Below are 22,159 nucleotides of genomic sequence, written 5' to 3'. Positions count from 1 at the left end.
ATTACCAAGGGATTGACAGAATATTGGGGATATGCATAATTGAGCTGAGGTTATTGAGTGGTGGAGCAGGCTTGAACTGGTCAATTTCTGTTTGTTATCATGTGCTGGTATCATGTTCCTATGTAAGGGGAGGTGATGGCTTTGTGGTATTATTGTTGGACTGTTAATCCAGAGACCCAAGCAACATGCTGGGGACCTGGGTTCAAATCACACCATGGCAGATCGTGGAATTTGAATTCAATACAAATCTGGAATTAAGAGTTTAATGATGATCATGAACCCATTGCCAATTATCTGGAAAATCCCATTTGGTTCACTAATGTCCTCTGCGGAAGGAAACTGCCTCCAGGTGACTCTGGACCTACAGCAACTTAGTTGATTCTTATCTGCTCCTGGGCAATTAGGGATGGGCAATAAATGCTGACCCAGACAATAATGTCCTCATCCCGTTAATGAATATGAAAAAACATATTTGAGTGCTCATATACCTTCTGATCATAGAGAATGCTGCTACCACCATCTCAATGCAATGAAATATGGCAGAGCTTATCTTATGTATCAGCAATAAAGCAACATGCATCTTTGTCATTAAACAAAACATTGATTAGATTTGGGTCTTTGAAGTCACCAACTAATTAACTGTTCTGAGCTTGACACATTGGAAGTTTTAATGGAAGATCAAAAGTATTCTTAAACATAACAACCAGATGGAATGAAACACTTTACATTCTGAGGGCTTCCTTGGTGAGTAGGAAGAAACGAGATGGACTTCTATCCAGGTTAAACCAGATAATAACTTCCAGTCAAACATCAGTGCTGGGGCAACAGAAATACATAAATTGAAATTGCTGGAAAAGCTCAGCAGGTCTGGTAGCATCTGTGGAAAGAAATCAGAGTTAACATTTCAGGTCGAGAAACTCTTCCTCCGAGCTTCCGTACTGAGGAAGGGTCACTTGACCTGAAACAGTAACTGATTTTTCTCCACAGATGCTGCCAGACCTGCTGAGCTTTTTCAGCAATTTCAATTTTTGTTTCTGATTTACAGCACCTACAGTTCTTTTGGTTTCCAAAAATGGTATGCACCTTGTTGAAGACGAGGTAGCCAAGTGCTCACAAAGAGGACACCAGACTCAAATTAGGCCAGAGAAGAGTCAAGAAAGATATCCTGTAAAACTGTATCGACCTACCATTTCTATCAATGTTAACCTCTTCTGCTTTACTGCGACGTACCTCTGGCACACACAAGCTCTCAATCAGTTTAAATCCCTAATCAGGGATGAACTGGGTGGCAGTTATAATTTCCAGATACATTGAAGACTATGTTTAGGAAAATATCTAGTAATGAGGATCCATTGAAGTGACTAAGTTCACTTACCACTTGGATGCACCTGATTGTGGGAGAAACAAGGGGCAGCAACATCTTCAGTCAAGGTCCTGAGCTAAATTGAAACACTGGGTAACTTCAAACTCAGCACTCAATTGGAATTTTACTTAAGAAATTGTATTTTTAAAAAGTATTTTCATTGAAAACTGTGCTCCTCTTTTATGATACTCCTTAAAAATTTGTTTTTTTTTTGACCAACCAATGATATTGATATCACCTTTTCAGGTTTTGTGTCTGATTTTACTTTGTCACTCTAGTACAAAGTGCCTTTGGATATTTTGTTACATTAAAGGAGCTTTTGATAAGTTGTTGTTGTGGCTGCCTTCATATTTATATAACTACCCACTGTAGATAGTTAAAATAAAGTTACTGGTGTCAAATTTGTACACTGGCAAGGCTTCTTTGTGTTTGATTAATGTGTAAGTTTGAATTGGCCTCAGAGCTCAAAATCTTCAATTTCTTATTGAGTATCAGCTTTGTGATGGCAATATTAGTATTTATTCAGAATCACAATGCTTGAGCTCAAATGTTGCACAACTGGTTGGTCTAGAGAGACAGTATTTGCATTGAAGCTGCCAGCCGTCCAAAGGCTAATGTTGAAAAATGTGCTCAAATATTTTACATGAAGATCCGCTGTGGTTAGTTTGCTGACAACAGTGTAAGATGAGTGTTCAGTGGTGCTCTCATGAGATAATGAGATTTCTGAGACTCCTACTCATGCAGAACAGTTAGTGCCTCCTGGGAGACCATCAGAGTACGTACAGAAAGAAAACTCATTTCACTTAAAAATTATTGTTAAATGCTCAAAGGATTATACCCTCAAGGAAATATTGCTTTAATATTTTCTGGACTCCAGCCTATAGCTGAAGAAGTTTGCAATTTGGAATTATACTTGTTTGAAGGGATGGTTATTTTGCAAAGTATTTTGCAACCAACTGAATGAAAATGCAATCAATTCAAAAAGAGTAAGCAAACTATTTAACCCAAACAAATAGTGTTAATAAACTGAAATGATGATACTGGGGGTAATAAATGCAGTTGTTGGAAAATATCATTTTACAGGTGTGCAATTTGTCAAGTTGACAGGAGCTGCAATTTAATCCCTTTGTTGAAGCTCCTCCATAAATTTGAGTTGCTACCACAATCCAGAAGATTTGCAACACAGCTCCTGGATCACAAAACATTCCAGAGAGACTGTTATTGGAATAATGCTTGCAAATACAGGAGATTACTTTTTAAAAAATCCATGTAAATATTTTTCATTAGTACAGCATAGGTCATGTGTGTAAAATTGAACAATGAATGAAATTTTAATCTTCTGCTTTTGATCATATCTAATAAAAACAAGAGGGAAGAATTTCAGCAGTGTTGAGATAGTTGCATTTTCGGTACTGGGGGAAGTAAGGTGGATATAGATAAAGCTCTAACCACAGTCTGAGGGGCAATTGTTTGACACAGAGGGTAGTTCATGTGTGGAATGAACTTCCAGAGGAAGTGGTGGATGCGGGTACAGTTACAACATTTAAAAGACACTTAGATAAGTCCATGAATAGAAAAGGTTTGGAGGGATATGACCCAGGAGCAGGCAGGTGGGGGTTAATTTAGTTTAGGATTATGCTCAGTATGGACTGGTTATGTGTTGGATGACTCTGACTGAAAGACTGTGAATGTTACATTATTGTTCAAAACGTGATGAGGGATAAACCTGGCAACTACAGCCAGGCCACCTGAAAACAGTGGTGGAGAAACTTTCAGAAATAATCCGGAACAATTAATGTTTGGAAAAATAAGGTATAATAAATGAAAGGCAGCATAGATTGGTTAATGTGAAATCATATTTGACTAATTTGTTGGAGTTCTGTTGTGAATTAATAGAGAGGACTGATGATGGTAATGCAGTTGAGTTGGGTAATTTGCTTTTCAACAGTTATTTGAAAAAAATCATGATAATACACCTATTAGCAAAATTAAAGCAGATAGAATTAAAATGGCTATTGTTCTTTGATACAGATCAAAAGGTTTGATTGCAAAACCATGATGTAATTTCTTGAAGTTGTGAGTGATGGAGCTTCAAAGCAGTGGATTGGTTTCATTAGATGTTTGTATTTCATTAACCCTGCCTAACTATTTCTTTCATAATATCACAGATACAACAATAAAAGAAGTTTTTTGAGGTAACAATTGCCAAAGCAGGACAGTGAGTAGTGGAATGAATATTGTCCATGATCATTGGCTCATTTTTTCTTCTGCAATATTGGAACAGAAATAAGCTAGTTACCCCTCAGGTCTGTTGAAAATGTGGGCTATGTGGGTAAATTCCATGCCTTTTCTGTTTGCCTATTAATATTCCTATCTGTTTGTTTTGGGCTTACACATCTCAATTGATTTTGCACTACTCTTTGGTTTGTTTAACAACTTAAAGTTGAATTTAGTTGCCATTTTTGGACCATAAACCTAACTTAATGTTTGTTTGCTGAAATGTGAAATAACACACTTTAAAATGTATTTGAAGGTATACTGCACAGAAGTGATGTCTGCATTCCAAAGACCTAGCTTCTGTTACAGTAGTTCAGGAATGCTGTCCGTCTAGCCACATGTTCATTCACAGGCAAGTACATATTGGCTGCTCTACCAAGCCTTAATGACTACAATGTCTTTGATTGAACAGTTCGAGTCTTTCCCATTGGATTAAGCATCATCGGCAACTCCAAAACATATAATTTCATTATTGATGAAATGGATGACTGTTATTAATAATGATGGCCTCTTGATGTGAAACAGCTGTGGATCGTGTATTGCTATAGAATTGATACCAAATCTTGTCCATAAAAATTGAGGGTTACGACCATGAATTACAAAAACAGATGGCAGCTCCCCATAGCACAGGCTCAGGGGAAAATGGTCAGAGAATTATGGAAACTGAAGAAGAGCATCTTGCCTGACAGTTTGACAAATGGAATACCTGTAGTATCACAGCACAATAAATCATTCTTACTGGGAGATATCAAGATAACTTCACACACTGGAAATGGCATACGGATAAAGGAACCAATTATACCTTTGAATTGGCATTTAAAAGAAAGTACTATTCATTTTAAAGAAGGTCTTGTGGCACAATAAGTAGAGTCCGCACCTTTAAACACAAACTGCCACCTCTGAGTCACTTCCCAGAACTTGAGGCTGCAGAATGTGTTCTCAAAACATTCTCAAACAGGTGGATTATCAATCAGATCCTTCCAACAAAAACCAATGGCAGCCAGTTAGAGAGATTTCTGCTTATCCATGTGATGGAAAGAAAGCATCACTGTTCATCGCTCCAGGCCAACAGTTCTGCAAAGTTGCATATTGCCATGGTAATCTAAACCTCTTATGTGATCTATAACACACTGCAACTAGTTACACCCTATGGACTGTAACAGATCAAGAAGGCAGCTCACCACCACCACCCTCTGAAGAACTGACAGCAGTTATACAGCAATAGTCAGAAAGTACAAAAAAGTAACAATATGTTAATTCTAGATGGACAATAAATGTTGGCTTGGCCAGAGGTAACAATGTTCCTTGAATTAATTGAAAAAATATTGTGTTCTGGTTACCCTTTAGTACTTAACATGTTGGAGTTAGCTAAAGTAAAGGATATGCAAGCATGCTATTTATTATCAGTTTATTGGAAAACTTTGAGAAAAACAAAGGCAACAAGGCCTGAATAAACCCAGTAGAAAATAAGCCCCTGTTGATTTTAAATATTCTGAGGAAAGGTCACTGTGTCAGTCATTAACAAAGGCAGATGCAACTTCTGCTCAGTATGGATCCTGACAGATCGGAGTAGAATCTCTGAAGTCTGAAATTAATTATTTCCTAGTACTGCTTCCATTTTATGGGAGCTGCCTCTGGCAAAGTCTAACTCCAATGTGAATCATATGAATTTTCTTTTCAATCACTTGAGATGCGCAAAATGTTTTGCGATCAGAAGAGGATTGTTCTCGTTCTGTAACTTTATTGTTGACAAAATGGACGATCATCTCATATGGATGAACAATAGGGAATACCTATTACTGTATCTGCTTTGCTTCATTATTCCCATTAGGTCACATTTCAGAACATTTTAAATTCAGGAAGTGATACACAGTAGGGGATAGATTTTATGTAGGTAATGTCATATGAACCTGAAGCCAACATGAATCCATGAAAATAAATTACATTATGTAAAGTTGTAAAATGGTTGCCAAAAGCAGCAAACACACAGATAGTAGGAGCAACTGTTGACCTGTAGCAATTTGCTACTTTTTTTGTGTTTTCTTCCCCCTTGAAGGCATTGACTGTTGCTGATATATTGTGCTATAATTGCTGACAGTCCTACTTATATCAGTCAAGTGCCCAATCGTTACTTGTAAATTGTGTGATCATGAGAATTTACTTTCCAGCCCACAGGCTGTCTTCAGTGGGGGGCATCTAATAGAAGCAGTCCTGCTGGTTAGCCAGGCAGCAAGAGACATATCAACAATACTCAACCGGAAAACCTGAACTCGACTCACTGTGGGAAGGGGTCTTCCAGGTCGAACTCCAATGTGGATCCTCTTAGTCCTACAAGAGGGATTTGATCCATATCCAGTTCTAAATGACATACCTTTATATATCCATTGTTTGGGAGTTCATGTACTATTAGCGAGTGGAGTCCACTTTTACTAATCTTGAGGTTATTTCTGTGAATGTACCAGCTCACAGTCCTGAATAAACTGGATCCAAAATGGGCAGACTCTTCGAAATTAATTACATCAGGAGGCCTTATTGTTAAATAAGCATCAATGTAGCTGGGGACATTGCAAGAATGTTGCATATCCTGGCAGTATCATGGTTGGCAGTATCTTCTGATGGGATACACAAAATTCCTGTAAAAATGCAATGAAACCCCTTCGCAGTGCTTTTAAATGTTGTCAGGAGTTTAGATCCTGAACGTCAACCTTTGTCTGATATCCACACACACCTTGGGTCCATAGGGCCAGCGGGATGTGGGTGGGAGGTGGGGAGAGAACCTCAGAGTAGCACTTGTACCCATTTCTGACACGGTCTTGATGGTGACCCATGCTGGGCACAAATGAAAGATGTTCAATCCCTGTTCTGGAACCCTCTTAACTGACCAGATTACAACATCAAGCTCCCTCATGATGGTCATTCAAAGAACAAGTCATCCAACTTGCAAGTTAATTTAGACCAAATTGTGCTATTTGGGTTGGAATCTCAAAGTACTGTGGGAAGTGTTTTTGGAGATGCAGGGATTGGCTGTTGGACTTTATCAATAAAGACAGAGGGCTTGGTGACATTCCCACAAAGGCTGCACCAGCCACTGGCTGGCTATAGTTGTAGTACCTCACAGTTTACAGCACTGTAGGGAGATGGAACAGAAAATGCAGAGAGAGGGAAACCTCTTCATGGAGATATGGGGACGAAGTGGAAACAGAGAGGAGGCAAATAGGACACATTCACTCCAGATGGACTGTCCATGAGCATCCACTCAGAGTCTGCCTCCATTCCTCAGCATTGATACACTATCACTGTTTCTCTGCAATCTACATTCTCATTTATCCATGACTCAGAGTCAGAGAGATGTACAGCATGGAAATAGACCCTTCAGTCCACCTCTTCCATGCTGACCAGATATCCTAAATGAATCTAGTCCCATTTACCAGCACTTTGCACATAATTCTCAATACTCTTTCCATCCATCTGCCTTTTAAATGCTGTAATTGTACCAGCCTCCACCACTTCTTCTGCTCATTCCATACACACATCTCCCTTTGTGTGAAAAGGTTGCCCCTGAGGTCCCTTTTAAATCTTTCCTCTCTCACCTGAAACCTATCCCCTCTACTCTTTGACTCCCACACCCCAGAGGAAAGGCCTTATTTATTTACCCTATCCTTGCCCCTATGATTTTATAAACCTCTATAATGTCACCCCTCAGCCTCCAACAGTCCGGGGAAAACAGACCCAGCCTGTTCAGCCTCTCCCTATAGCTCAAATCCTCCAACCATGGCAACGTCCTTGTAAATCTTTTCTGAACCCTTTCAAGTTTCACAACATCCGTCCTATAGCAGGGAGACCAGAATTGCACACAGTATTCCAAAAGTGGTCTAACCAACGCATTTAAACCACACAAAAAGACCGACAAATGGAATGAATCTGGACAGACCACCTAGCATGGCCTAAGCATTGGAAACAACAATAACAAACACAATTCTGCCAACTCTGCAAAGTCCTCACCAACATCTATTTGCTGATGCCAAAATCAAGAGAGTTACCTTAAGCACTAGGTGAACAACAGCTCCATATACTCAAGGTATGGTAACTTACAGATTGTTCCAGACAATACCATCGCCATCCCTGGCTAATTTGTGTTCCATCATCAGGGCAGGCCCAGCACAGGTTGTGGTATAATGGTATACAGTCAGGAGGGATCTGACCTTGGAGCCCTTCCTTGGGATCCAGCTTCTACGTTGAGCATCATTGTATCAGATCATGATTTGGAGGAGCCGGTGTTGAACTGGGGTGTACAAAGTTAAAAACCACACAACACCAGGTTATAGTCCAACAGATTTACTTAGAAGCATTAGCTTTCGGAGCGCTGAACAACCACCTGATGAAGGAGCGACGCTCCGAAAGCTAGTGCTTCCAAATAAACCTGTTGGACCATAACCTGGTGTTGTGTGAGCTTTAACTTTGTATCAGATCAGACATGGCCAAGGAATCCTCTTCCTGGTTACAACATTCCATTCCCCTCAGCTAATGAATTAGTCCCTCTTCATATTGAATATCACACGGAGGAAACTCAGAGAGTGGCAAGGTGACCGAATATGCTCCAATTGTTGCTCTCTTCAATGTCCACCACCAAGAACGACTCATCAGCACCGATACTGACCAAGGTAGCTGAGTCCAGAGACTGAGTCTGTGATGGATGGTGAAGGAATCAACAAGAGGGAAGTATATTCTTGATCTCATCTTCACCAATTTAGTTACCACAGAGATGTCTATCCAGGAGTGACTACTGCACAGTCCTTGGCGAGACTCTCCGTTATGCTGTGTGGCCCGACCATCGTGCTAAATGAAATAGACCATGCAGATTTAATAACTCAAGACTGGACATTCATGAGGTTCGGTGGGCCATGAATAGCAGCAGAACTGTACCCCAGCATCATCTGTAACCTCATGGCCCAGCATACCCTCCCCCAATCTCCCCCTTTTGCCTCAAGCCAGGGGTTTAACCTTGATTTAATGAAAAATGCATGAGGACATGTTGGAACAGCATCAGATGAGCCATCGATGAGCTACAAAATAGGATTAGTTGTGTGCCAAACAGCATAGAGCTAAGCAATTCCACAAGCACCAGGTCAGATCCACATTCTGCAATCCTGTCACTTCCAGTTGTGAAAGGTGATGGACCACGAAACAACTCAATGGAGGAGGTGGCACCACAAATATCCCCATCCTCAATGATAGAAGAGCCCAGTACATTAGTGCAAAAGAAAGGCTGAAACATTTGCAACAATCTTCAGCCAGAAGTAATGACTGAATGATACACTTCAGCCTCCTCTATACAATCACAGTATCACAGATGCCAGTCTTCAGCCAATTAGATTCACTCCACATGATATCAAGAAATGGTTGAAGATAGGCCCAGAGACTATTCCAGCAACAGTACTGAGATCTTGTGCTCCAGAACTTACTGATCTCCAAGCCAAGTTGTTCCAATCTATCTCCAATTGCAGCAAGATCTGGACAATGACCAGGCATGTGCTGAAAATTAACAAGTAACATTTGCACCATACAAGTGTCAGTCAGTCACCATCTCCAACCAGAAAGAATCTAATAATCACTCTTTGACGTTTAGTGCTGTTACCATCATTGAATCCATCAATATTAACTTCCTGGAGGCTCCCATTGACAAGAAACTGAACTGAGTTAGTTATATAAATACTGTGGCTACAAGAGCAGGTCAGAGGATAGGAATACTGCAGTGAGTAACTCACCTCCTGACTCCCCAAAGCCCGTTCCACAATCGACAAGGCACAAGTCAGGCATACAAAGCTGATGAAGGAGCAACGCTCCGAAAGCTAGTGCTTCCAAATAAACCTGTTGGACTATAATTTGGTGTTGTGTGATTTTTATCTTTGTACACCCCAGTCCAACTCCAGCACCTCCAAATCAAGTCAGGAGTGTGATGGAATACCCTGCACTTGCCTGGATGAGTGCAGCTCCATAAACAGGCAAGAAGCTTGAGACCATCCAGGACAAAGTAGCCCGCTTGATTGGTGCCACTTCCAACAGTATCAGCATTCCCACCTTTCACCACTAACACAATGGCAGCGTTATGTGCTATTAACAAAATACACAGTAGTAACTTACCCAGACTCCTCCATTAGCACCTTACAAGCCTGCAAACTCTACTAGTTAGAAGGACAATAGATACACCAACCTGAGTTGAAACTATATGACTATTCTTTCACCGTTAATGTGTCAAAATCCTCAATATCTCTTCCTAACAGCGGTGTGGGTGTCATAACAACCAAAAAAATGCAAATAGCTCACGAGCACACTCTCCAGGGCACTTTATGAGTGGGCAATGAAGGGAATAATGATAAATATAAATAAACAAACATTCAATGCTAATAGTCTGAGGTGAGAAGGACTTGTGGGGTTGTGCTATATTTTCTTTTAAAGGTCTGAAAGGTCTTAAGCAAAAATGAAAGAACTAGTCATCAATATCTACCACAACCCCATCGACTCCCACAGTTACCTTGACTGTGCATGATCACACCTTGATTCCTGTACAGTCTCTATTCCATTCTTCCAGTTCGTCCGTCTCCATCACATCTAATCTGATGATGATAACTTCGACAAGGGGTCCTCTGAAATGTCCATCTTCTTTCTCAACCGAGGATTCCCCAGCACCGTGGTTGACAGGGCCCTCAACCCATCTCTTCCCTCCACAACAGTGATAGGATCCTCTTGTCCTTACCTACCATTCCACCAGCATCCACTTCCAGAGGATTATTAGCTGTCGTTCCTGTCACCTCCAATGGGATGCCATTACCAGACACATATTCCCCTCCCCTCCCTTGTCCACCTGCTGTAGGGACCATTCCCTACAGGACACCGTGGACCACTCCTCCTTCACTCCTAACAGTTCCCCTCACCAGCCTCAGATCACGTTTCCCTGCAATTGTAGAAGGTGTGCTCGTGTACTCCCCCCCTCCTCACTAACCAAGGTCTCAGACACACCTTCCAGGTGGAGCACTGATTTACCTGCACTTCACTCAATCTAAAATACTGCAGTCGCTGCTCACAATGTGGTCTCCTCTACATTGGGGAAACAAAGCATAGACTGGGTGACCACTTCACAGAACACCTATCTTCTGTCCACAAAGAAGACTCTGAGTTTCCAGTTGCCTGAAATTCCAACACCTCATCGTGTTCCCTGGTCAACATCTCTGTCTCAGGCTTATTGCAGTGCTCCAGTGAAGGTCAGTGCAAGCTGGAAGATCAGCACCTCATTTTCTGCTTGGGTCCCCTGTAGCCTTCTGGACTCAGTATCGAGTTCAACAGTTGAAGGCGTTGAGGCTTTGTCCTTACCCCAACCACCACACACCAGGCCTTGTCATCACACGGGCTGCTATCATACACAATCCATTGTAAAACACTAATGGTTCCCATGAGCAGCTGTGGCTGAACTTTCACCACTCCTTTGTCTTTCCAACCATTTTTCTCTCTCTTTGGGCATTACCTTCACCTAGCGTTTACTCCCTCTCCTCTCCCCACCCTATCTTCTATATAGATATCATTTCCTAGCTACCATCAGTTGTGAAGAAGGGTTACTGAACCTGAAACATTAACTCTGATTTCTCTCCATGGATTCTGCCAGACCTGCTGAGTTTGTTTTCAGCAATTTCTATTTTTAATTCCTGAAAAAGTTAATACTTGACTTCTGTGCAGTAAGAAACCCTCACTGGGATGATGTCATGGGGACATGATCATAGAGTAAAGTAAGAGCTAGTTGGAGACAGACCTGGGATTATTTTTCTCCTGACAGTCTCAGTAGTAATGTGCCTCAGGTTCAGGTAATTTGCAAATAGTTGCAGTAACTCAATAAACTTTAGCTTGTTCATTGAACAAGATTCTTCTAGTTACATCAGAAATATAATTATCTTCATCCTTGGTATATTACTCCAAGCTCAGAGGAACAAAACTCACATGCTCTGCACATTTATCTGTAGTGCTTTTGAATTTAATATTTTTCTGTTTTTTCCTGATCTCACTTGAGTCACTGACACCTATTGAAAGTTGTGAAGTTCTCTATTCTTTATCCTCTCTAGCCACTCGGCTTATCCAGATTGGTACTTTACTTCACATCATTCCCTTCACTGTTTTCAATTTCATTCATCTTCTGAGTTTTCCCATTTTCCTCTTCAATGAATGAACTTCGGATGAACTTCGGATCATTCGGGAGACAGAGGGGGTATTGAGAGGAGTTACAGAGAGGTAGTCACTCCTAAGGTACAAGAAAAAGACAAATGGGTTACAGTCACGGGACGGAAAGGGAACCGACAGGCAGTGCAGGGATCCCCTGTGGCCATTCCCCTCAACAATAAGTATACCATTTTGGACACTGTTGTGGGGGGGGGGGGGGGAACTTACCAGGGGAAAACAGTGGGGTACAGGGCTCTGGCACAGAGTCTGTCCCTGCTGAAGAGGAGCAGAGCAGTAGTCACTGGGGACTCCATAGTTAGAGGGATAGATAGGAGGTTCTGTGGGGATGAGATAGACTCACAGTTGGTGTGTTGCCTCCCAGGTGCCAGGGTTCATGATGTCTCTGATCGTGTTTTTGGGATCCTTAAGGGGGAGGGGGAGCAGCCCCAAGTCGTGGTCCACATAAGCACCAACAACATAGGTAGGAAGAGAGATGGGGTGGAAGCTTAGAGCTAGGATGAACAGAGTTGTTGTCTCTGGTTTGTTGCCCGTGCCACGTGCTAGTGAGGCAAGGAATAGGGAGAGAGAGGAGTTAAACACGTGGCTACAGGGATGGTGCAGGTTTTGGATTCTTGGATAATTGGGGCTCTTTCTGGGATAGGTGGGACCTCTACAAGCAGGAATGTCTTCATCTGAACCAGACGGGTACCAATATCCTGGAGGGAAATTCGCTAGGGTGGGTTTAAACTAATCCAGCTGGGGGGTGGGAACCAAAATTGTAGTTCGAGCATAGAAAAGGTTGAGAGTAGGGAGGTCTGAAATCAAGTTTCAGGGACGCAAGATGGCACCGGCAAGCAAGAAGTTGGTTTGAAGTGTGTCTACTTCAACACCAGGAGCATCCGGAATAAGGTGGGTGAACTTGCAGCATGAGTTGGTACCTGGGACTTCGATGTTGTGGCCATTTCAGAGACATGGATCGAACAGGGACAGGAATGGTTGTTGCAGGTTCCAGGATTTAGATGTTTCAGTAAGAACAGAGAAGATAATAAAAGAGGGGGAGGTGTGGCATTGTTGGTCAAGGACAGTATTACAGTTACAGAAAGGATGTTTGGGGACTCGTCAACTGAGGTAGTATGGGCTGAAGTTAGAAACAGGAAAGTAGAGGTCACCCTGTTGGGAGTTTTCTATTGGCCTCCGAATAGTTCCAGAGATGTAGAGGAAAGGATAGCAAAGATTATTCTCGATAGGAGTGAGAGAGAGACAGGGTAGTTGTCATGGGGGACTTCAACTTTCCAAATATTGACTGGGAACACTATAGTATGAGTACTATAGATGGGTCAGTTTTTGTCCAGTGTGTGCAGGAGGGCTTCCTGACACAGTATGTAGACAGGCCAACAAGGGGTGAAGCCACATTAGATTTGATCCTGGGTAATGAACCCGGCCAGTTGTTAGACTTGGAAGTAGGTGAGCACTTTGGTGATAGCGATCACAATTCTGTTATGTTTACTTTAGTGATAGAAAGGGATAGGTGTATGCCACTGGGCAAGAGTTACAGCTGGGGGAAAGGCAATTACGATGCGATTATGCAAGATTTAGGAAGCATAGGATGGGGAAGGAAACTGCAGGGGATGGGCACATTAGAAATATGGAGCTTATTCAAGGAAAAGTTACTGCGTGTCCTAGATAAGTATGTACCTGTCAGGCAGGGAGGAAGCTGTAGAGCGTGGGAGCTGTGGTTTACAAAGGAAGTGGAATCTCTGGTCAAGAGGAAGAAGAAGGCTTATGTTAGGATGAGATGGGAAGGCTCAGTTAGGGCGCTTGAGGGTTACAAGGTAGCCAGGAAAGACCTAAAGAGAGAGCTCAAAAGAGCCAGGAGGAGACATGAGAAGTTGTTGATGGATAGGATCAGGGTAAACCCCAAGGCTTTCTATAGGCATTTAAGGAATAAAAGAAAGACGAGAATAAGGTTAAGGCCAATCAAGGATAGTAGTGGGAAGTTGTGTGTGGAGTCAGAGGAGATAGGGGAAGCACTAAATGAATATTTTTCAACAGTATTCACTCTAGAAAACGACAATGTTGTCGAGGAGATTACTGAGATACAGGCTACTAGACTAGGTGTGATTGAGGTTCACAAGGAAGAGGTATTAGAAATCCTGCAGAGTGTGAAAATAGATAAGTCCCCTGGGCCAGATGGGATTTATCCTAGGATCCTCTGGGAAGCCAGGGAGGAGATTGCCGAACCTTTGGCGTTGATCTTTAAATCATCATTTTCTACAGGAATAGCGCCAGAAGACTGGAGGATAGCAAATGTGGTTCCCCTGTTCAAGAAGGGGAGTAGAGACAATCCTGATAATTATAGACCAGTGAGCCTTACTTCAGTTGTTGGTAAAGTGTTGGAAAAGGTTATAAGAGATAGGATTTATAATCATCTAGGACAGATGTCAGCATGGTTTTGTGAAGGGTAGGTTGAGCCTCACAAACCTTATTGAGTTCTTTGAGAAGGTGACCAAACAGGTAGATGAGAGTAAACCGGTTGATGTGGTGTATATGGATTTCAGCAAGGCGTTCGATAAGGTTCCCCACTGTAGGCTATTGTACAAGATGCGGAGCAATGGGATTGTGGGAGATATAGCAGTTTGGATCAGTAATTGGCTTGCTGAAAGAAGACAGAGGGTGGTGGTTGATGGGAAATGTTCATCCTGGAGTCCAGGTACTAGTGGTGTACTGCAAGGGTCGGTGTCGGGTCCACTGCTGTTCGTCATTTTTATAAACGACCTGGATGAGGGTGTAGAAGGGTGGGTTAGTAAATTTGCAGACGACACTAAGGTCGGTGGAGTTGTGGATAGTGACGAAGGATGTAGTAGGTTACAGAGAGACATAGATAAGCTGCAGAGTTGGGCTGAGAGGTGGCAAATGGAGATTAATGTGGACAAGTGTGAGGTGATTCACTTTGGTCGGAGTAACCGGAGTGTAAAGTACTGGGCTAATGGTAAGATTCTTGGTAGTGTAGATGAGCAGAGAGATCTTGGTGTCCAGGTACACAGATCCTTGAAAGTTGCCACCCAGGTTGACAGGGTTGTTAAGAAGGCATACAGTGTTTTAGCTTTTATTAATAGAGGGATCGAGTTCCGGAACCATGAGGTTATGCTACAGCTGTACAAAACTCTGGTGTGGCCGCACTTGGAGTATTGTGTACAGTTCTGGTCACCACATTACAAGAAGGATGTGGAGGTTTTGGAAAGGGTGCAGAGGAGATTTACGAGGATGTTGCCAGAGGGAAGATCTTACGAGGAAAGGCTGAGGGACTTGAGGCTGTTTTCGTTAGGGAGAAGAAGGTTGAGAGGTGACTTAATAGAGATGTATAAGATAATCAGAGGGTTAGATAGGGTGGACAGGGAGAGCCTTTTTCCAAGTATGGTGACGGCGAGCACGAGGGGGCATAGCTTTAAATTGAGTGGTGATAGATATAGGACAGATGTCAGAGGTAGTTTCTTTACTCAGAGAGTAGTAAGGGTATGGAATGCTTTGCCTGCAACGGTAGTAGATTCGCCAACCTTAAGTACATTTAAGTCGTCATTGGACAAGCATATGGACGTACATGGAATAGTGTAGGTTAGACGGGCTTCAGATTGGTATGACAGGTCGGCACAACATCGAGGGCCGAAGGGCCTGTACTACGTTGTAATCTTCTATGTTCTATGTTCTATGGTTTAAAGCCCTGTTTACTGCCCTACTCTTGAAATCTGACAGGATACTGACCCCTGCACCTTTTAAGTCAGATCAGTTCCAACAGGATGAATCCCTCTTTCCCATGATGTGTTCCCAGTGCCACCAATAGTGCCTTGGATACCACCCTTCCAGCCATGCATTGACCCCTGTAGTTTGTTTACTCCTATGTTCATTTCTAGCAGGTTGGGTAGCAGTCCAGACTTTTTTTTTAATCATTCCTCATTCCTGATGAAGGGCTCCGGCTCGAAACGTCGATTTTCCTGCTCCTCGGATGCTGACTGGCCTGCTGTGATTTTCCAGCAAGACACTCTCAACTCTGATGTCCATCATCTGCGGTACTCACTGTCTCCTTTTTTTTTAATCTGCCTATTCAACCCTGTGATGCATGTGGGAGTTTAAACTTGATTTTCTGGCCAAGATGAATAAACATTGCTGCTCTGTCACAACAGGACTGTTCCAGAGAATATTACCTTTAAAGTTATGTGGTTTAATTTGGACACAAGCTTCTAAGACACTCTCAGCAGAACATTATTCTTAGCACTACATAGATGATCCAACCAATTCCATAAAATCCTCCTCATCTGATTCTAACAGTGAATGGGAAACTTTAGTCCTTGAAGTGAGTTTAATGGTGCCCTACTGATCGTGACCCAGGGTGAATTTTCTCCGGCTGTCTCTTGCTTTTCATCTCATTAATTATGAGCTGGAAGGTATGTTTCTTCAGGATTTACGTGACCAAAGAGGTGGCCAGACCTACCAGTCTGCATACTTCTTGCTCTGTGTTTAAGGCCCAGTCACACACCACTTTAATGGTACAAGCCAGGAATTGCCCCTCAAACTGCAGTGCTTGGCCTTGATCATGTCTCAGAAGAAAAGTAAGCTAGGTGCCTGTTTCACAGACAGAGACCTGGCAGGGCTGGAGGTAGGATGGTGAACAGGACGGCCATCCTATTTCCTGCCCCCTTTTCCTCCTGTTCACTCAATAGGGGCGCTACATCACCTTTCCTGCTCATGTACCACAATCTAATTACTCTTGCATCTAATTCCATCAGACTCAATCCCTCCCTTTTGTCTGTTTGGAGGATAAACAGGCCCACACCCTGGAATGACGCCACAACAGGAGCCCTGACTGGCCTAGCTGCTTGCACTTGACCTGCTGAGTTTACTATGACTTGTCTGCTGTAGTGTACTCAGACAAGCTCCTAGAGTGATTGGAACAACACACATGACTGACTGTAGACCCTCTTCACCCCACATGATATAGAACATAGAACATTACAGCGATGTACACGCCCTTCAGCCCTCAATCTTGCACTGACCTGTGAAACTAATCTGAAGCCCAACTAACCTACACTATTCCATTATTATACCTATATTTATCTAATGACCATTTAAATGCACTTAAAGTTGGCAAGTCCATTACAGTTGCAGGTAGGGCGTTCCACACCCTTCCTACCCTCAGAGTAAAAAAGCCTACCTCTGACGTCTGTCCTATATCTATCACCCCTCAGTTTAAAGCTATGTCCCCTCGTGCTGGCCATCACCATCTGAGGAAAAAGACTCTCACTGTCCACCCTATCTAATCCTCTGATCATCTTGTACGTCTCTATTAAGTCACCTCTTAACCTTCTTTGCTAATGAAAACAGCCTCAAGTCCCTCAGCCTTTCCTTGTAAAACCTTTCCTCCATACCAGTCAATATCCTGGTAAATATCCTCTGCACCCTTTCCAAAATTCCACATTCTTCCTATAATGACACGACCAAAACTGTATGCAATCCTACAAGTGCGGTTGCACCACAGTTCTGTACAGCTGCAGCATGACCTCATGGCTCCAAAACTCAGTCCCTTTACCACTAAAAGCTAACACACCGTACGTCTTCTTAACAACCCTATCAACCTGGCTGGCAATTTTCAGAGATCTATGGGCATGGACACTGAGATCTTTCTGCTCATCTACACAATGAAGAATCTTACCATTAGCCCAGTACTCTGTATTCCTGTTACTCCTTCCAAAGTGAATCACCTCATATGTTTCCACATTAAACTCCATTTGCCACCTCTCAGCACAGCTCTGCAGCTTATTTATGTCCCTCTGTACCCTGCAACATCCTTCCGCACTATACACAACTCCACCGATTTAATGTCATGTGCAAATTTACTGACCCATCCTTCTACGCCCTCATCTAGATCATTTATAAGAATGACATACAGCAGTGGCCCCAGAACAGATCCTTGAGGCAAACTACTGGTAACTGAGCTCCAGGATGAACATTTCTCATCAACCACCACCCTCTGTCTTCTTTCAGCTTGTCAACTTCTGATCCAAACCGCTAAATCACCCTCATTCCCATGCTTCCATATTTTCTGCAATAGGAACCTTCTCAAACACCTTACTGATATAAATGAATACAACTACATTTGGTTAGGAATAGTGACTTGGACCTTTGGGAGCGGTTACAGATATATCTGCTCTACTTAAAAGTTAGAGTAGAGCTCCTTGTCTCACCCCACTGACCGTGTGTAACAAGAGTAGAATGGGTGGATATGAATTACCTTTTCTTCCTCCACTCCCAACAGCTTTCTTTTTTCTTTCATTGTTTTCAATGTTGAACAATATCCTCAAGTAGAACGGCAGACACTCGAATGATTGACTCATATGTTCTGACCTCTGTTTCTGAGCCAGATCAGACTAAAGGTTGCCCGTTTACCTTTAAGAGAGTTTTCCTCTGGCTTTGAGACAGAAGCCATGCCAAAACAGGAGTGCACAAGTACAACAGCAGAGTATTTCAATCTTGAGCCACAACCCAGTTTTGCAGCAATACTTCCAGGATTATTCTGTTTAAAAGTTCTAAAGCCCACTTTGGCAGCTTCTGAGAGATAGTGAGTTTGTAATGCAAATGAGGAGACTGCAGTGCCAGACAGGTGGGGAGTAGAGGTACCAGGTGGGCAGGGTTTAAGGTGGGTAATCGGAGGAATGTAGAGTTATGGGTAAGGTCTTTGATAGTTTGTGGAGGCCATAGTTTGGACTGGGGAGTAGCTGGAGATAGTTGGAGTTAGTTGAGTTGCTGGGGAGGAACGTGGGCCAGCCAGGATTTCGGAATTGGGATACAGATTCAGGGAAGAAGGTTGGTCCGTGGGTGGGTTTGGGAGTGTCAAAGGTCTGGTTAGGTCTTTGACTCTCAGATTCAGGGTGTCCATCAGGCTCGGGGGATTTATGGTCAAGTTGGTGTGGTGTGCAGTGAGGCGTGTGGGGTGGGTTGAGTATTCTTGGGGAAATTGGCAGGAGTCACAAGTTGGGTCAAGAGTGAGGTCAGTAGGAAGGGAGGAATGTTTGGTGTCTATCGGGCATTGGGAGCAACTTGAGTGGGAGTCAGTGGTGAGTTGGTAGTGGTAGGATTGGGTCAGGGCGGTGTTCAGTTTCACAGAGAGCTGGGAATTATAGCCAGTTTTAATTACTCTATCTTTTCCCAGCTAGCTATTCAGTTTGGTAAGTCAGCGCTGCCTGATAATTCTGACACTAACTCAGAGTTAGAGACTGTTCTGGAGGTCAGATAATTGCCAAAGATCTAACTTCCTGGACAATTCCTGCCAAACGTCAGCTGCCTTGGGACTTCCACATGATCCAGATTGACAATTGTCATCTACACTAAAGCAACAGCTCTCTTCAATGATATAATTTTTTTTTGAATCCTGGCTTCTCAAAGCAATTATAGCTATGTTGCCAACAATTGTACTATTTTTGCTATTCAGTTTATTGTTTAAAATAAAACAATAACAGAGGGCAGCACGATGGCTCAGTGGGTAACACTACTGCCTCACAGCACCAGGGACCCGGGTTCGATTCCAGCCTCAGGCAACTGTCTGTGTGGAGTTTGCACATTCTCCCCGTGTCTGCGTGGGTTTCCTCCGGTTTCCTCCCTAAATCCAAAGATGTGCAGGTCAGGTGAATTGGCCATGCTAAATTGCCCATAGAGTTAGGTGTATTAGTTAGGGGTAAATATAGGGCAGGGGAATGGGTCGGTGTGGACTTGTTGGGCTGAAGGGCCTGTTTCATACTGTAGGGAATCTAATCTAATCAATCACCTAAGTAGAAGCACCCTCTCATGGAAGACTGGTGGTGGCTAAACCTGAGGGTTATCGTGTCTTAGGTGAATGTTGAAGTTGAGGAAGAGCAACCATCGTAGTAACCTCAGCTTGCACAGAAACGGAATCTGCACTGTTGGCATCACTCTCCAACACTAACCAACCATCCAGCCAATTGAGCTAACTGACTCCCAAAATCATCGAGAAGGGGAGGAAGGATTTAATTTATTTGGTGTCTTTAATCTCAGCTGTTCATCTTTCATCTCAGCTGCTTTCTTATTTGTGCAGTGACCACATACATTTTGCACCACTATTTTTTAAACAGCTTCCATTATTATTCTTCTCAAACCACGTAGGAGACACTATTGGTCAAATAAATACAAACGCTTAGTTCTAAAATACAATATGAGAATGTCACTTAAAGGTATGTTCAACATTACATTGCTCATGAATAAATACACTTTTTTTTTCAGTACAACTGTGAAATATCATCAAGAAATTTGTAGCAACCCATATGTTTGTTGTTTGGAATTTGGCAGATACTGCATTTAAAACCTGATGTTTCAGATTTTCTGGTTTAGTGAGCAGAAGATTAATTGTTCCTAAGAGAGTAAAGAATAATCTGCACTAGAAAAAAAAGGATAAGGTTAAAAATAAATAAGCAATAAAAATGCTTCCTTTTAGGGAGTTATGTGTGGTATCGGCAAAATGAATCCGAGGACCCAACATATTTTAAAGTTTAAAGATCAGTTTAAGATGAGGGACTGTACAATGCTCCATCTGGAATCTAAGCTCTGTCAAGCTCATGGCAGGTAATTTTAAACACACTGCAGGGAATTAACATATGTAAAAGCGAGTGGAAGTGGTATGTGTGAAAATATGACAAAGTGGTTTATGTTGGATAGCAAACTTCTTTCCTGTTTATGACAAGACAAATCAAGCTATTTTTCTCACCAGAAGAGTTCAATAGATGCAATGAGTCTTCCAGCGGGTTTATCCTGACAATGAATACCTAAAATCATAAGCTTTTAGTTTAATCAATGTAGGTGCAAATTTTACCAGTTAAAAATGACTTTGCTCACCAGTACTTTATTGATGCAATTTCACTGATAAGGCCATCTAAGGAAAGATCTCTTTTTCTCTGGTAAAATTTCTTAACATAGACCAGTGCATTGTATGTGGCCAAGCCCAACAATGGCTCCAAACCTTCCCTGATAAAGCAAGCAAAACAAATGGAATGAAGTGACTGGAGATGCATGTCTGATTGAGGCTTTCTCTCCATGAGGGTTAGTGAGTTTTCTCACCTTAGCATACCAGGCTCACCTCATTACCTCTGCACTACATTATTGTTGCACCTACTTGTTGCATTCTCCCACTCGCCAGAGGCAGAGTAACTCACCACAGTGGAATCCCTGGTGCTAGACTTAGGCCCAATATGATCCTGATCAGGTGCTGTCAATCTGTGTTCCCATTCACTGAGCGAGTGCTTCTCAAGGGTTACAGGTAGCACAGCTGACACTCCATTGCACAATCAAATGTCTGCTGCTTTTTAAGAATCAAGCTATACATTTTACCCGTCCTTAGCCTCATCTCATCTTTGAACCCTGTCTAAGGGAGTGATACTCTCTCGCTATTGTCCAGTGTATCCCAACATCGTCTCGTGATTCAGTATGGGACCATCATTTACAGGAAAGCCTTCAAGTGTTCAACTCATTCATTTTTATTCAGTAAAAGTGAACACAAGGAAAACACACAGGAGGTGCATTTGTCTTAGGACCAGGTAGGGATTGCCTGCTTTTTGAGCACCAACAAGTTGACAGTGAATGAGTGATCACTACAATGGGATGTCAGTCGTGTCTGTCTAATTGTGCTTGATGATGCAGTATTGCCTCATGCAGCAGGTGATGATCCTCATCTTGCTCTTCAGAAGATTGCTGCTGCTCTCCCAGTGCCTCAGAGTCCATGACATCCCCTCATTGCCTTTGCTGGACACAATTAAAAGTCACACATCACCAGGTTATAGTCCAACAGGTTTATTTGGAAGTACAAGCTTTTCAGAACACAGCTTGGAAAGATGAGGTGGCTCTCAGCCTGGAGTGTGCCCACCAGGCTGATTCAAACATGAAAATCTTATCTTCAGCTGGCCTCCTGTCTGCTCGATGATAGCATCGTATCTACCCTCAACCTCAGTCTTCAGGGTGAGAAATGGAGTCATCAGCCATGGTCGAAGAGGATAAGCTCTTAACCCTCATTGTAAGACGTTCCTGGTAAAACTTGAAAATGAGTAGGGACATGAGGAACATGGCATCATGGTGGCTTCCAGATAACAGACACAGAATTCTAAGATATGGTACAGATAATCAGGTAATTTGCACATTGATGGAATGAAATTGCTTTCTATAGATGAAGTCGGCTGCACTGTGACATGGTGCTCTCACTGTGATGTGCATACCATCTAGTGTTCACCAAAGATTGGCGACATCAACTATGTTGTCAAAGCCTAC

The sequence above is a fragment of the Chiloscyllium plagiosum genome, unplaced genomic scaffold (assembly GCF_037043375.1).
Source record: "Chiloscyllium plagiosum isolate Xiang-an unplaced genomic scaffold, Cpla_swu_hap1 HiC_scaffold_3, whole genome shotgun sequence".
Lineage (NCBI taxonomy): Eukaryota > Metazoa > Chordata > Chondrichthyes > Orectolobiformes > Hemiscylliidae > Chiloscyllium > Chiloscyllium plagiosum.
The sequence above is the reverse complement of the archived record's forward strand: the minus strand, read 5'-3'. Positions refer to the sequence as shown.